This window comes from Spermophilus citellus (assembly GCF_964194105.1).
Source record: "Spermophilus citellus genome assembly, chromosome: 4".
Classification (NCBI taxonomy): Eukaryota; Metazoa; Chordata; class Mammalia; order Rodentia; family Sciuridae; genus Spermophilus; species Spermophilus citellus.
In genome coordinates, this window is record NC_138185.1 from 152,262,816 (window position 1) to 152,278,475 (window position 15,660).

At 39.3% G+C, this 15,660-nt stretch overlaps 1 long non-coding RNA gene across 1 annotated transcript in view; it reads right to left on the reverse strand.

Annotated features, from left to right (window-relative positions):
- Window positions 1-4,318: 4,318 nt before the first annotated feature.
- Window positions 4,319-15,660, reverse strand: part of LOC308647617 — a 41,980-nt gene continuing 30,638 nt past the window's right edge. Inside the window, exon 3 of the long non-coding RNA XR_014021666.1 lies at window positions 4,319-4,419. This is a non-coding gene — a long non-coding RNA (uncharacterized lncRNA). The remainder of the gene's footprint in view (window positions 4,420-15,660) is intronic.

Sequence of the window (15,660 nt, forward strand, 5' to 3'; positions counted from 1 at the left end):
TAACAAATGCAAAGTCACCATTAAGTAAACATCACAATGCATGTAAGCAGGATCCACTGAGGGATGTTAAAGTCAATGGGCAAAAGTCTGAGAAGAAACAGAATATTTATATAGCTTCAAAGTATCTCCTTGAAATATTTGTCTGAGGGAAACATGGTTACTTTACAGGAATACAAAACAAAACATGGCAGACACCAACCTGAGTGATCCAAGTATCACTCAGAATAAGATACATGGGCATACTGTATCCCTGACATCATGTACAGAGAAGGGTACAATATCACTTTTGTGGCTTTTTTTTTCTGAAAATGTGTAAGTTCAACTTAATCATGAGAAAAGAGCAAACACAAAAGACAGAAAATACAAAAGAATTGAACAGTGCTTACCTAACACATCAAAGTCATGATAGACAAGGAAAGATCAAGACAAAAGAAACACAGTAACGAAAAGCAACGATCGTGTACTGGATTCTGAAATAGAAAAAGGATATTGGGGGTAGATAGTGAAATTTGAGTAGACACTACAATTTAATACTATTAAAGCAATGTCAATTTTGATAATTATAGGATGGGTATGTAAGTCATGAACACTAGGAAAAGCTGAGGGAGATATATGAACACTCTGTACTATTTTTTAGATCCACACATGATCAACTGGCAGGGAGCCACCAATTCTCTTCAATGTATTTTCCAGTTTGCCACAGTCCCTTCTCCTCCATATTGTACCACATGTGGTCATGTTTAACTGATTTATTGTGCAATTAGCCTGCTTCCAAGAAGAATTTGAGTTTAAAATTCCTTCCTAAATAAAAGTCAGTGGGTCCAGGCCAAGTGATCTACCAGTTGCTCTCTAAACTTTCTTAAACCTTTTCTTCTTCTGAACTTCCTGCCTCCAACCCCAAACCTCAATTGCCTTTTATTACTATCTTTCCATTCTTCAAGACCTACATGCAGTCCCCCTCCTCCATGAGGGTTATGTTCATCCATTGCATTCATCACTGTTTTGAACAAATCCAGTATTTGCCATATCTTGAAAAAAATAACACCATTTTTCATCAATCCCTTAGTAAATAGCAGTCACCACCCAGACACATTTTTCTAAGTGCTGGAGACACCCCAATGCACAACTTGTCATCTTTGCTCATCAAAGGGCTGGAGGAAGGAAGACAAGAAAATCAACAATTAGAATTTATATGAGAAGGGTTATGATAAAGCTATGCCCAAGCTGCCAAGCTGCTCAGAGGAGGGGACTTCTTGAAGGGCGAGGCCCTTACATTATCTTGAGGGAAAATGAGGAATTAAGTAGGAAGTTCTGAGGGCAGGGAAGTAGGGAAAAGCCTACAGAGGTGGGAAAATTTGATTGAGGCCTGGAAACCTCAGAGGACAACAGCAAGCAGCTTAGAGTGTATGTGTTGGCAGGTGAGGGGGTACCAGGGGGGAGTTCTCAGCCTTGTACAGTAGCTTCATTTATATGTGCCTTATCACTCTAACTCAGTTACTGACTCCTTAAGGGATAGAGAAATTAAGGGGACAGAGGGAAAGAACATTAAACTTCTAGTTATAAGACCTAGTGTGAGTCTCTTCTCTTTTCTAGAGATGATGATGTAAGTAGTTAAGGAGCATCTACTTACAAGCTGTGTGAACTTGGGTCAGGTTCTGAAGATGTCTGTGTCTCCAGTGGAATATATGACTTTTGCTGGTAAATGGATGAATCTTGAGACTATCATGCTAATTGAAATAAGCCAATCCCCCCAAAACCAAAAGCTGAATGTTCTCTCTGATATGTGGATGCTAACCCAATGGCGGTAGGAGGTGGAATAGAAGTTCACTGGATTAGGCAAAGTGGAATGAGGGAAGGGAGGAGGAAGGGAATGGGAAAGACAGAAGAATGAATCAGACATAACTTTTCTATGTTCCTCTACGAATACATGACTCGTGAATCTCCACAACATGTACAATGCAAGAATGGGATCTTAATTAGAATAAGTTACACTCCATGTATGTATAATATGTCAAAATACACTCTATTGTCATGTGTATCTAAAAAGAACAACAACAACAAAAAGATGTCTATGCTCAGTCCCTATGAATCACTTTGAGCATCAAAATCAGAGGTGATGATAACCACTATCATCATGCGCACCTGCCAATCAGAATGATGCTGCTAGACCAAGAACAGAGGATACTGGCTATAAAACAAAACAAACAAACAAAACCCATAAATGATAACTACATGTCCTGGCTGACTATCAGCCACGATGGTGAGGAACCAATGAGCTGGTCTAGATGAGCTGCTGACCCAAGTCAGCAACTCCTAAGGCTGAGTTACTAGAATTGAGACTCAGGAGTGTTTTCTATCTCATTTAATTTTTACAATAATTCTGTGGGACAAGTGTTGTTCTTTCTACATGTTAACAAGGAGGGGAAATAAAGTTGAGGTCAAGAAACTTGTCCAAGGTCACGAAGCTAATAAGGATCAAAGCTGAGCTCTGAAACCCAGAGTATTATACTCAGTATCAGCTGCAAAATTTTCAGGGCCAAGTGCAAAACAGATGTGCAAGCCCCTTGTCCAAAAATTTTAAGAATCTCAAGACAGTGACAACATGAAACCAAGGTGTGTGGCCCTTCTAAGTGTGAGGTCTTTCCAAGTGGGGCAGTGGGAGTCTACCCAGTGAGGCCGGCCCTGATTGGGTTGTTTCCAAAATACCAGAGGGTGCTGGAGAGAGCTCCAGCATCAAGGAAAACCTGAGATTTGCCTCAGGAATAAAAGAGTAAATATTAGACAAATGAAAACTCCCTGGATGCCCCATAAATGCCATGGTGATGTGCGAGCAGCTTCTAATGAGCACAGAGGTCATTAGTAAAATGAAGAAGTCAAGAAGCAGAGAAAGGCAAAGCCCACCCAGGCATGAGGGCCGCTGTACAGAATGCCAATGGCCTTAACACCAGCTTGGGGGTCGGCTGTTCTGGTTGTTTCCCTGTTCTGGGAGCCTAATTATGATCTGGGTCAGAGAACACTAAAGACCTGTACCTATCGCACTTAGGTTCGTTCAAACTCAGCTGCTTCTTGACATCGTGTTTTCACATGAACGAATGTATCCCAATTACTGACCACATTAGCTAATATTTTGGAAAAACCTGCTCAGCAAGGAAATTCAGTTTTCACTTTGCTCAGGCAGGAAGAGAGAGAAAGTGGGTACAGGAAAGGATGGCTGTGGGTCGCTCACTGGTCCTCCTCTCAGGGTTCCTTTTCTGAGCATCCGAGGAGCAGCCTGCGCCTGCCCCTTGTGTGGTGGGGAAGGCTGCCCAGGGAGGGGCTGTTCTCTGCCAACTCCCGCCCCTTCTAGTTGCGTGGATGCTGAACCCGTTTTCCCAGTGTGTTGGGGTCTATCCAAAGGTGTTCGTGTACTTCAAAAAGAGCATCTTTGTGTAACAAAAGGGGAAAGCTGAGACTGGGATGTTGCTCGGTGGTAGAGTGCTAGCCCAGCATACCTGAGGCCCTGGGTTCCAATCCCAGTACTGGGGTGGGGGGAGCCGAGGTACCCTGGTGATCTGCTGATACTTCCTAAACCACCTTGTCATGCAGGCTTAAACACAATTTCACTTCTGTTTAGACTGAATTTTTCATTAGCCCTATGAGAGGATGACTCAATAGATCAACAAGCATTTATTTGGCACCTACTAAATTTCCTTCTAGAGGAGTAGCAAGAATTTTATAGCAGGGCCCAACAAGTGGAAAGAAGAAATTCTGGTGTTTCCTGGAAGGAGACCCCTCAGGCCCTAGGTACAATGTGATGGTGAGCTCTCCGACATGTGTATTGTGTTAAGCAGGGTGCCCTTCCAACCCCCATGGGATACTAAAGAATATTGAAGAACTTACTTCAAGTACAAGGTCATGGAAGGTACGGGATGTGGGAAGATAAGACATGGAGAGTTTGGTCCCAGAGGTGGTATCTATAGTGCATCTGACCTCAGAAACTTGGAGTCAATTTTTCTGTCAAAGAAGCACTAACCCCAAGAGCCAGAGAGGCTCTGCCTTGTGTAGGTCCTGATATTGGTGTAGGTTAAGGGCCTAGCACACTGGACTGGCACACACCCGTGCCAAAGTAAAAAGAGCTGCATCTCAGGAATGTGGGTAAACGCACCGGTAGGTGAGGTGAGTTGCAGTTGAGTGGGATCCAGGCCTGCTGGGAAATAGGCACATCAGCTACCAGAGCAGCACAGTCCCCAACCCAGCAAAAGGGTTCCCAGCAGGGTTCCTGAGCTGCTCCTGTGAAGGCTGTGTCCAAGAGCACAACAGGGTGGAGATGGAGGAGGTGGCAGAGTTGACAATCCAGCTTCTCCTTTGAGTGATAGAATGAGACTGTGGTGACCTCATTGGAAGTTCATTTCCCATCCTGGCTTTTCTTCTTCCTTCATTCTATGAGGGAGATAGGTGTTTCGTTTTTATAAAATAACAGCCTTACTGAAATATAATTCTTATACAAGTCACCCACGAAAAGTGTACAACTCAAAGACATTTAGTAGATTCAGAGGTGTTTAGCCATTAATACAGTCACTTTTGGAATCTTTTCATCTCCTGCAAAATGTTCCATGAGGAGGAAATGAAAAACAGCAATGAAAATCAGCAAAGGGAGGTATTATACTAAAGGAAATACTAATCAAAGGAGAACCAAGTCAAGGTAAATACCAAAAATAAACAAATATAACCAGGAATACAAATCATGTCTCAATAATAACCCTGAATATTAATGGCCTAAACTGACCAATCAAAAGACATAGACTGGCAGATTGGATTTATAAAAAAAAAAAAAAACCCAACAATATGCTACTTTCAAGAGACTCATTTCATAGGAAAAGCCATCCACAGACTGAAGATGAAAGGTTAGGAAAAAACATATCACTCACATGGACTATGGAAAAAGCAGAGGTTTCCATCCTCATATTAAATAAAGTAGACTTCAAGCCAAAGTTAATCAAAGGGATAAAGAAGGACATATCATACTGCTTAATCAATATATATAATTCATCAAATCAATAGACATAAAGATAAGAATATATCAACAAGACATAACAATAAATATGTATGCCCCAAACAATGGAGCATCTACATTTATCAAATAAACTATTCTCAAGTTCAAGAAATAGAAGTCGCCATCAGAAGCCTATCAACCACCTAAAACCCAGGACCAGATGGATACACAGGTCTACAACACAATAATTCTGAGTGACTTTAACACACCTCTTTCACCACTGGAAGATCTTACAAACAAAAACTAAACAAAGAAACTATAGAACTCAATAATACAATCAATAACTTAGACTTAATTGACATATATAGAATATTTCATCCATCATTGAGTAAATACGCTTTCTTCTCAGCAGCACATGGGTCCTTCTCTAAAATAGACCCACATATTATGCATAAAGCAACTCTTAGAAAATACAAAAATAGAGGGATACTACCCTGCATTCTATCAGGTCATAATGGAATGAAATTAAAAATCAATGATAAAATTAAAAAAAAAAAGATGCTACTCCAACACTTGGAGAATAAATAATATGCTATTGAATGAACAACGGGTTGCAAAAGACATTAAAGAGGAGATTTAAAAATTCTTAGAGGTAAATGAGAACACTGATACAACATATCAAAATCTCTGGGACATTATGAAGGCTGTGCTAAGAGGAAAGTTCATTCCATGGAGTTCATTCCTTAAAAGCAGAAAAAGTCAACAAATAAATGACTTAACATTACATCTCAAAACCCTAGAAAAAGAAGAACACCAAAAAAAAAAAAAAATCAACACCCAAAGCAGTAGGAGACAGGAAATAATTAAAATCAGAGCTAAAATCAATGAAATTGAAACAATTAAAAAAACTGACAAAACAAGAAGTTGGTTCTTTGAAAAAAATAAATAAAATTGATAAACCCTTAGCCATGTCAATGAAGAGAAGGAGAGAGAAAAATCAAATTACTAACATCCATGATGAAAAAGGAAACATCATGACGTGTCTATAATACAGAAGATAATTAGAAATTATTTCGAAAATTTATACTTCAATAAAGTAGAAAATATTGAAGGCATAAACAAATTACTAGAGTCATATGATTTGCCCAAACTGAATCAAGATGATATACACAAGTTAAATAGATCAATTTCAAGCATTGAACTAGGCCATCAGAAGCCTCCCAACCAACAAAAACCCAGGACCAGATGGATACACAGGTCTTCAAGGCCTAATACCAATACTCCTCAAATTATTCTATGAAAATATAAAAAGAAGAAACACTTTCAGACTCATTCTATGAGGCTAATATCACCCTGATCCCAAATCAGACAAAGTCACATCAAAGAAAGAAAACTTCAGACCAATATCTCTGATGAACATAGATGCAAAATTTCTGGCAAATCAAATACAAAAACATATCAAAATGATAGTGTACAATCAAGTGGGGTTAATCCCAGGGATGCAAGATTGGATCAACATATGGAAATCAATATATGTAATTAATCACATCAATAGATGTAAAGATAAGAATCATATGATCATCTCAATAGATACAGAAAAAGCATTCAACAAAATACAGCACCCCTTCATGTTCAAAACACTAGAAAAACTAGGGATAACTGGGCCATATCTCAACATTGTAAAGGCTATCTATGCTAAGCCCCAGGCCAGCATCATTCTAAATGGAGAAAAATTGAAAGCATTCCCTCTAAAAACTGGAACAAGACAGTGATGCCTTCTTTCACCACTTCTATTTAACATAGTTCTTGAAACTCTAGCCAGAGCAATTAGACAGATGAAAGAAATTAAAAGGATATGGATAGGAAAACAAGAACTCAAATTATCACTTTTGCCAATGACATGATTCTATACCTAGAGGATCCAAAAAATTCCACCAGAAAACTTTTAGAACTAATTTTTTAAAAAGTAAAAGGATATAAAATCAATATCCATAAATCAAAGGCATTTCTGTATTTTAGTGACAAATCCTCTGAAAGAGAAACTAAAAAAACTACCTCATTTATAATAGCCTCAAAAAAGAAAAAGAAAAACACAAAAATTTGGGAATCAACTTAACAAAAGAGGTTAAAGACCTCTACAACGGAAACTACAGAACACTAAAGAAAGAAATTAAGGAAGACCTTAAAAGATGTAAAGATTTTCCTTGTTCCTGGATAGGCAGAATTAATATTGTCAAAATGGCCATACTACCAAAAACACTATTTAGATTTAATGCAATTCCAATCAAAATCCTAATGGCATTCCTAATAGAAATAGAAAAAATAATAATGAAATTCATCTGGAAAAATTAGAGACCCAGAATAGCTAAAGCAATCCGTAGCAAGAAGAGTGAAGCAGGTGGCATCACTATACCAGATCTTAAACTATACTACAGAGCAATAGCAACAAAGACACCATGATATTGACACCAAAATAGACTTGTAGACCAATGGCACAGAACAGAGGACACAGAGACAAACCCACCTAAATACAGTTATCTCATATTAGACAAAGGCGCCACAAACATATATTGGAGAAAGGATAGCCTCTTCAACAAATGGTGCTGGGAAAACTGGAAATCCATATGCAACAAAATGAAGCTAAGCTCTTATCTATCACCATGCAGAAAACTCAACTCAAAGTGGATCAAGGACCTAAGAATTAAACCAGGGACCCTGCGCCTAATAGAAGACAAAGTAGGCTCAAATCTTCATCATATTGGATTAGGCCTTGACTTCCTTAACAAGACTCCTATAGCACAAGAAATAAAATTAAGAATCAACAAACGGGATGGATTCAAATAAAAAGCTTCTTCTCAGCAAAAGAAACAATCAGTGAGGCAAAGAGAGAGCCTACAGATGGGAGCAAATTTTTACCACACACACATCAGATAGAGCACTAATCTCTATGATATATGAAAAACTCAAAAATCTTAACACCAAAAAAACAAATAACCCAATCAATAAATGGGCCAAGAAACTGAACAGACACTTCCCAGAAGATGATATATAATTAATCAACAAATATATAAAAAAATGTTCAACATCTCTAGCAATTAGAGAAATGCAAACCAAAACTACTCTAAGGTATCATCTCACTCCAGTCACAATGGCAGCTATTAAGAATACAAACAACAATAAGTGTTGGTGAGGATGTGGGGAAAAAGGCACACTCATACATTGCTGGTGAGACTGCAGATTGGTGCAACCACTCTGGAAAGCAATATGGAGATTCCTTGGAAATCTTGGAATGGAACCACCATTTGACCTAGCTATCCCACTCCTCGGTTTATACCCAAAGGACTTAAAAAGAGCATACTACAGTGACCCAGCCACATCAATGTTTATAGCTAAACATCAATGTTTATAGCTAAATCACAATAGCTAAATTGTGAAGCCAACCTAGATGCCCTTCAGCAGATGAATGGATAAAGAAACTGTGGTATATATACACAATGGAACATTACTCAGCATTAGAAGAGAATAAGATCATGGCATTTGCAGGTAAATGGATGGAGTTGGAAAACATTATGCTAAGTGAGGTAAACCAATCCCAAAATACCTAGTGCTGAATATTTTGTCTGAAATGAGGATGCTGATCCATAATGGGGATGGGGGGTAGGGAGCATGGGAGAAATGGAGGAACTTTAGATAGGGCAAAGGGGAGGGAGAGGAAGGGAGGAGGTAGGGATGAGGAAAGACAGTGGAATGAGATGCACATCATTATCCTAAGTCCATGTATAAAGATATGGTGTGACTCTACTTTGGGTACAACCCGAGATATGAAAAGTTGTGTTCTATATGTGCGCTATGAATTGAAATGCATTCTGCTGTCATATATAATGAATTAGAATGAGTAAATAATCTTTAAAAAAGAGATCAGCAAAGCCATCATGGAAAGAGTAAAAAAAAGAATATTGAATATTAGATTTTGTTAGTACTTTTATGCCTTTATGGGATGATGGCATGGTATATTATATTCATTGATTTTTACTTGTTAAACCAACCTTGCATTTCTCATAGAAATCCTACTTAACCATGGTGTTTAATCTTTTTTATATGTGGCTAGATTCTGTTTGATAGCATTTTTGTTGAAGATTTTGCATCTATTATTCCTGATTTTAATAATTTTAGTTTTCTCTTTTTTCTTCAGTCAAGCTAACTAAAGTTTTGTCAATTTTTTTTTATATTTTCAAATGTTTTTCATTACTTTTTTCCATGTTTCCATTTTCCATTTAATTTATTTCTGCTCCAATCATCATTCCCTTCCTTAGCCTGATGTTGACTTAGCCCTCAATTTTCTTCTTTTTTAAAAATAGAAGTTGAACCCAGAGCCTTGCACCTGTCAGGCAAGTGTTCTAACATTGAGTTATACCCCCAGCCCTTTTAAAATTTTCATTTTGAGACAGGGTCTTGCTCAGTTGCCCAGTCTGGCCTCAAACTTGTCGTTCTCCTGCCTTGGCCTCTTGAGAAGCTGGGATTATAGGCATGTGCCACAATGCCTGTTTTACTGTGGGTTTATTTCCTCTTCGTTTTCTAGTTTATTAGATTATTGATTTGAGTTTGTTATTCTTTTTGAACATAGATGTTCACAGCAATAAACTCCTCTCCAGCTCTGCCTAAGTAGTGCTATTCCCCAAATGTCTGTACCCTCCTCAAATTCATATGTTGAAAGTTTAACTCCAAAAATAATGAGGTGGGGACCTTGGGAATGATTGTGGTAGAAGGGCAGAGCCCTCATGACTGGAATTATTCTCTTATGAAAGATTCCACCTGCTCACTTCTGTCAACATGTAAGGAAAAGGCAAGAAGTGACTGTCTTTGAGCCTGAAAGGGGGTCTTCGCCAGATACCAAAGTGGCCAATACCTTACTCTTGGTTTTCTGAGCTTCCAGAATGATGAGAAACAAATTTCTGTTGTTTATAAGATACCTAGTTTATGATAATTTTTTTAGCAGCCTAAAGGGACTAAGCCCAAGCAACATTCCAATAAGTTTTGGTATGCAGTGGTTATCTTTCATTCATTTTAACATATTATATAATTTCCTTTCTGCTTTTATTTTTTTCTTTAACCCATTAGTTATTTAGGAGTGTGTTATTTAATATACCCATATGTGAATTTCCAAATTTTCCTTCTATTATTGATCTATCATTTCATTCCATTGGGGTCAAAGAACAGTGTATGTCTTCAATCCTTTTAACTTTTTTTGAGACTATCTTTTGCCGCCTAATGTGTGTCTATTTGGGGGGGGATGGTCCATGTGACTTAAAAACAATCTGTGTTCTGCAGTTGTCTGCTTGAGTGTTCCACAGGTGTCTGTTAGGTTTAGTTTTTTTCTAGTGTTGTTCAACTCCTCTATTTCCTTGTTTGTTTTCTTCCTAGTCATTCTGTCCATTACTGAAAGTGGGATGTTAAAATCTTCAACTATTATTACTGAATCAATTTCTTCCTATGTTCCATCAATTTTTCCTGTGTGTATCTTGGGCCTCTGTTGTTAAGGTCATATATGTTTAAAACTATTGTGTCTTCCTGATGGGTTGGCCATTTTATCATTATAAAATGTCCATCTTTGTCTGTAGTAAAAATCTATTGTCTTAAAGTCTGTCTCCTATTACAGCCACTCCAGCTCTCTTTAGGTTCCTGTTTATGTAGTATTTTTTAATCCTTTCATTTTAAACCTATTTGTCCTTGAATCTAAATTGTGTCTTTAGACTTTAGCTCCAAACCCACTCTACCTCCTCCAGCAGCTTCTAGGCTGCTCATTTTCATAGATACTACCATCATGAAGCTTTTGTTTTCAAGACTACTGTGGAACTGTGAAGAAGGGAATGGGGTAGGGTGAGCCCAAAATGCCATAAAGCTAGCTACTCTTACAAATACTCAGTTGCTTTTATTGAAAAAAATGCCCCTCAGATTGTTGCATATGTCTGGTTAATTTCTAGAATCCTGAAAAAAATTGATTTTGACTATTTTTGCCCATGCTTTGATCCCTTTTGCAAAAGATACTATATTTGAAAGTCTTTACTCCATCATTCCAGAAATATTTACCCAGAATCTGAATATTCACAAGATCACGAGGTATTTGTAGGCACATAGAAGTCTGAAAACCCCTAGATGTCAATTATCCCTAAATTTTCCAGATCTCTCCATTTGAAGTTGTCAAGTGGCCATGGAATTTTTCAGTGGGTTTGTATTCTAATTGTATATAGGCTATACCTAATATGAAAAGTTTGTATTGTCAGACCCAACAATGATTAAAAAAAAAAAAACTCAGACAATCTCTATCTAACTTATTGTTTATTTCTGAAAATGTATGTATGAGCCTTAATGTTTTTGCTTGCTTGTAACTCATTGATTCATATAAAAGTTTACCCTTGTCAGGCATGGTGGCACATTCCAGTAATCCCATCTGCTCAGAAGGCTGAGGCAGGAGGATTGCAAATTCAAAGCTAGCCTCAGCAACTTAATGAGGCCCTAAGTAACTTAGCAAGACACTGTATTTAAAAAAATAAATAAAATGGGCTGGGGATGTATCTTAGTGGTTAAGCACCACTGGGTCCAATCCCTAGTACTAAAAAAAAAAAAAAAAAAAAAAAAAAGTTTACACTTGCTATAATTTTGAGGCATCTTCTCACCAGATATGCATATAGCTAGCTGTTCTGAATAAACAGAAAATGCAGTTGCCCCTCAATATTCACAGGATGTTAGTTCAACTCCCAGAGATACCAAAACATGAGGATGCTTAAGTCTCTTATGTAAAATGGTATAGGGTTTGTATATGACCTATGCACATCATAAAGTATATTTTAAATAATCTCTAATTACTTATAATACCTACCTAATATAATATAAATGTTACATAAATAATTGTTACACTAAATTGTCTAGGGAATCATGACAAGAAAAAACTATGTGTGTATACAGTACTGTTACAGTGTGAATGTGAGGTGTCCCCCAAAAGCTCATATGTGAGACAATGTGAAAGGGTTCAGAGAAGAAATAATTGGGTTGTGAGAGCCTTAACCCAATCAGAGAATTAATCCTCTGATGGGATTAACTGAGTGGTAGCTGGAGGTAGGTGGGGTATGGCTGGAGGAGGTGGGCATTGGGGGCGCAGCTTTGGGGTATATATTTGTTTTGGCAAATGGAGTCTCTCTCTCTGCTTCCTGATCATCACATGATGATCTGCTTCCCTCTGCCATACTCTTCTGCCATGATGTTCTGCCTCAACTTGAACCTGGAGGAATAGAGCCAGCTGTCCATAGACAGCTTGAGACCTCTGAAACTGTGAGTTCTCAAATAAACTTTTCCTCCCCTACAGTTGTTCTTGTCAGGTCTTTTAGTATGGCGGCGAAAAGCTGACAAAAACAAGTTCAAATGCAATGTCTTTTTCCAGCTACTTTTGATCTGTGGTTGTTTGAATCAGTGTGTGTGGAACCTGCAGATGCAGGTGGGGGACTGTGCCACGTCCGAGGGCCTCAGGGCAGTCTGTTTCCTATGACAAAGTGAACAAGACAGTCTCTCTCCTGGATCTGCTTTGTTTCCTGCAAGAGCTCCTGTGTTGCAGGGGAAGAGTGAGAAGGGAAGGGTGCCATTGTCCCCTGGCTGATTTGGGTGTGATGTGAACACCATGCACCCGTCAGACACAGCCTGGCTTCTCTCTCCCTCACCCTGGCTTCTCCTCCCACCATTTCCACTCATCCTCTTAGACTTCTCTTTTTTGTCCTTTCTTCCTCTCCCCTCCCCATTTGTCTTATTCATTATTATGCAGCTCACAAGATTTCTGCTCTTCAGAGAAATTTTGTACCTGATTTAATTCTTTTCCTGATTGTCTTATCCTGTATTCTTTCTGGTCCTTCCCACCTTTCATTCTGAACCTCTTTTCCTTACTGTCTCAACACCTTTATATCAAAAATTATGTTGGCGCTGGGGTTGTGGCTCAAGTGGTAGCGCGCTTGCCTGGCATGCGTGAGGCACTGGGTTTGATTCTCAGCACCACCTAAAAATAAAATAAAGATATTGTGTCCACCTAAGAACTAAAAAATAAATATTTAAAAAAATTGGGGCTGGGGATGTGGCTCAAGTGGTAGCGCGCTCACCTGGCATGCATGCAGCCGGGGTTCAATCCTCAGCACCACATACAAACAAAGATGTTGTGTCCACCGAGAACTAAAAAAAAAATAAATATTAAAAATTCTCTCTCTCTCTCTCTCTCTCTCTCTCTCTCTCTCTCTCTCTCTCTCTCTCTCTCACCTCTCTCTTAAAAAAATGACACATCCTATTAAAAAAATTATGTTAAAGGGCAGGCACAGTGGAACATGCCTGTTATCCCAGCTATTTGAGAGGCTGAGGCAGGAGGATTGCAAGTTCAAGGCCAGCCTGGGCAATTTTAAGAGACCCTGTCTTAAAATAAAAAGCCCAGGAGATGTAGCTCAATGGTAGAGCACTTGCCTGGCATGTGCAAAGCCCTGGGTTCAATCTCCAGTATGGAAGAAAAGAAATTTATATTAGGAGCACATTTCTCTCCCTTTGGACAAAGATGTATAATTCACCAAATTAACTGATCCTGTCCATCTGTATCCTAAAACCTGACCACTCTCCCTGTAGAGAGAAGCAACTTTTTTTTTTCAGTGTAAAAAAAAAAGGAGACATTGTACTTCAAAAAAGAAAAATGCTTCCCTGTGTCCATTGTTAATTTTGCTGAAGTCTTCTAAACTAACGAAATAAAATGTAAATCGATATCGGCACAAGGAGGAAAAGGAGTGAGAACTGAACTATCCTGCACAGGGAGACGGGCGGGTAGTGCTTGGGCTGAAATGCATTGGCTGAGATTTAACATATCGATTAAGCACAGCTCAGTGCCTTCAGCTGGTAGGAATCAAAGCAGGAGGCTAAACACTAAATTAGCTCTCTGCCTGTACCTCACAGCAGAGCCAAAATGAGGCAGCATTTTTTATCCTGCACCTCCCAATGCCCGCCAGAAAGAATTCAAAGCAAGGAAAAAGATGCTTCCTGTATTTGGGGGGAGGTACAAGATACATTTAAAAATTGATTTATGCTTTAATCGCTCTTGAAGCTTCATTATTCCAAGTATTAGTATGAAAGACCGTCTGACCCAGCAGCCTTCTTTGTTAATGCACCGACAGTAGCAACAGATGTGCTGCTTTTCATCTACGACCTGATCCGCTAGCTGATTCATCTGCTTCCGTTTTCATTTTCCTGTCATTGATTTATTAATGATGTCTTACTTATCTGTGGTTCTTTTATGGGGTGGGCTTCCTCTGGCACAGTCTCAAGAGAGATGCTCTGCACCTTCCCCCAGCATTAAAAACCCAGCCCCCTTCTCCGGTGTTCTTTATCACTGCTCCAGAGATTAGAGACTTTAATCATTTAGTAACTGAAATAACCTCCGTGGCTTGCAGAGTTTATGGCCAATTTGTCTTCGGTGCGCAGAATTCAACTGCTTTTCCTTGCTAAGGAATGGGCCATGCTTATTGCTCTGCTTCTTTGCACCGTGGGCAATCAATGTGCTGTCTGCAGACCCGATGCAAATAATAGATGGCCGTGGGCATCTCAGGACCACAAAAGCATGGCTCAGCATGGCTTGGAGAATACACACATGTGCAACATGGGGCTGTTAACATTTTGAGTTGTTTAGAAAGTCAGTTGTGACTTTTAGCTTCAACCAGCAGAAAAGGGAGGGCAAATAAGAGGGTGAAATTTTGGAACTATTCACAGAACTATCTATTGCAAATATTAAATAGACTCCTTTTTTTGTCTACATTAAGGAAATTATTTGTTGGTAGGTTTCTAAACCCATATATGTGAGCTGGTAGGTTGGAATGAAGAATGTCATGATTCTGTCTGTGCCCAGATCCCCCCAGAGGACCCAAGTACTCTTTCCTTCCATCTCTCCAAGGACAACAGCTCTCAGCTAAGTCCTTGTTTGTGTCTTGCTCTGGGGTAAAGAGAGACAGTCATCTTGCCCAAGGTCATGCTTCCTTTCAAGGGCAGCTATTAAAGGGTGGCAGTGGGATGCTTGCTTCTCTTATCCCAACTTGAAAACACCCTGTTGGGCCATCCTAGCTCCAGAGCTCCCAGGGGATCAGTGAAGGGCTGGATATATCAGAGATCATCTTTCCCTCCACCCAATTTTTCCTTCACTCCTCCCACAAAGGTTGATGCTGAGGGCACTTTCACTTCCTAATAAGCTTTCTGCGGGTGAATCTCAGCTGTGACTGTGCTTTCCAGGGGAACGTCAAGATGCAACAGTATCAAGAATGATAAGTCACAATCTAAAGGCTAACAGTGAAAGCCAGGGGCCTTCTTCACAGCATATAGAGATTCATTTCCTGCAGAGAGGACAGAAAACAGGAATAGGCGGAGGGCTGGATGTGGAAGTAGCAGAGCTCCAGAGAAGGATGTGTTCTCACCCCTGATAGACTTGCTATGCCAAGACCAGGAAAGTGACCTTGAGACATGGGATGGTTATATCTGTATGGATTCTCTAGAAAAACAGGAATTCCAGATTCTTCTGAACCCTTGGAGCCCTTAGATGTGACCCATTCCTCCCCCTTCCTTGCCTGAAGGTGGTACAGAAATTTCTACTTTAGGAGGCAACACATGCCTCCTTCCCCAAATCTCCTCTC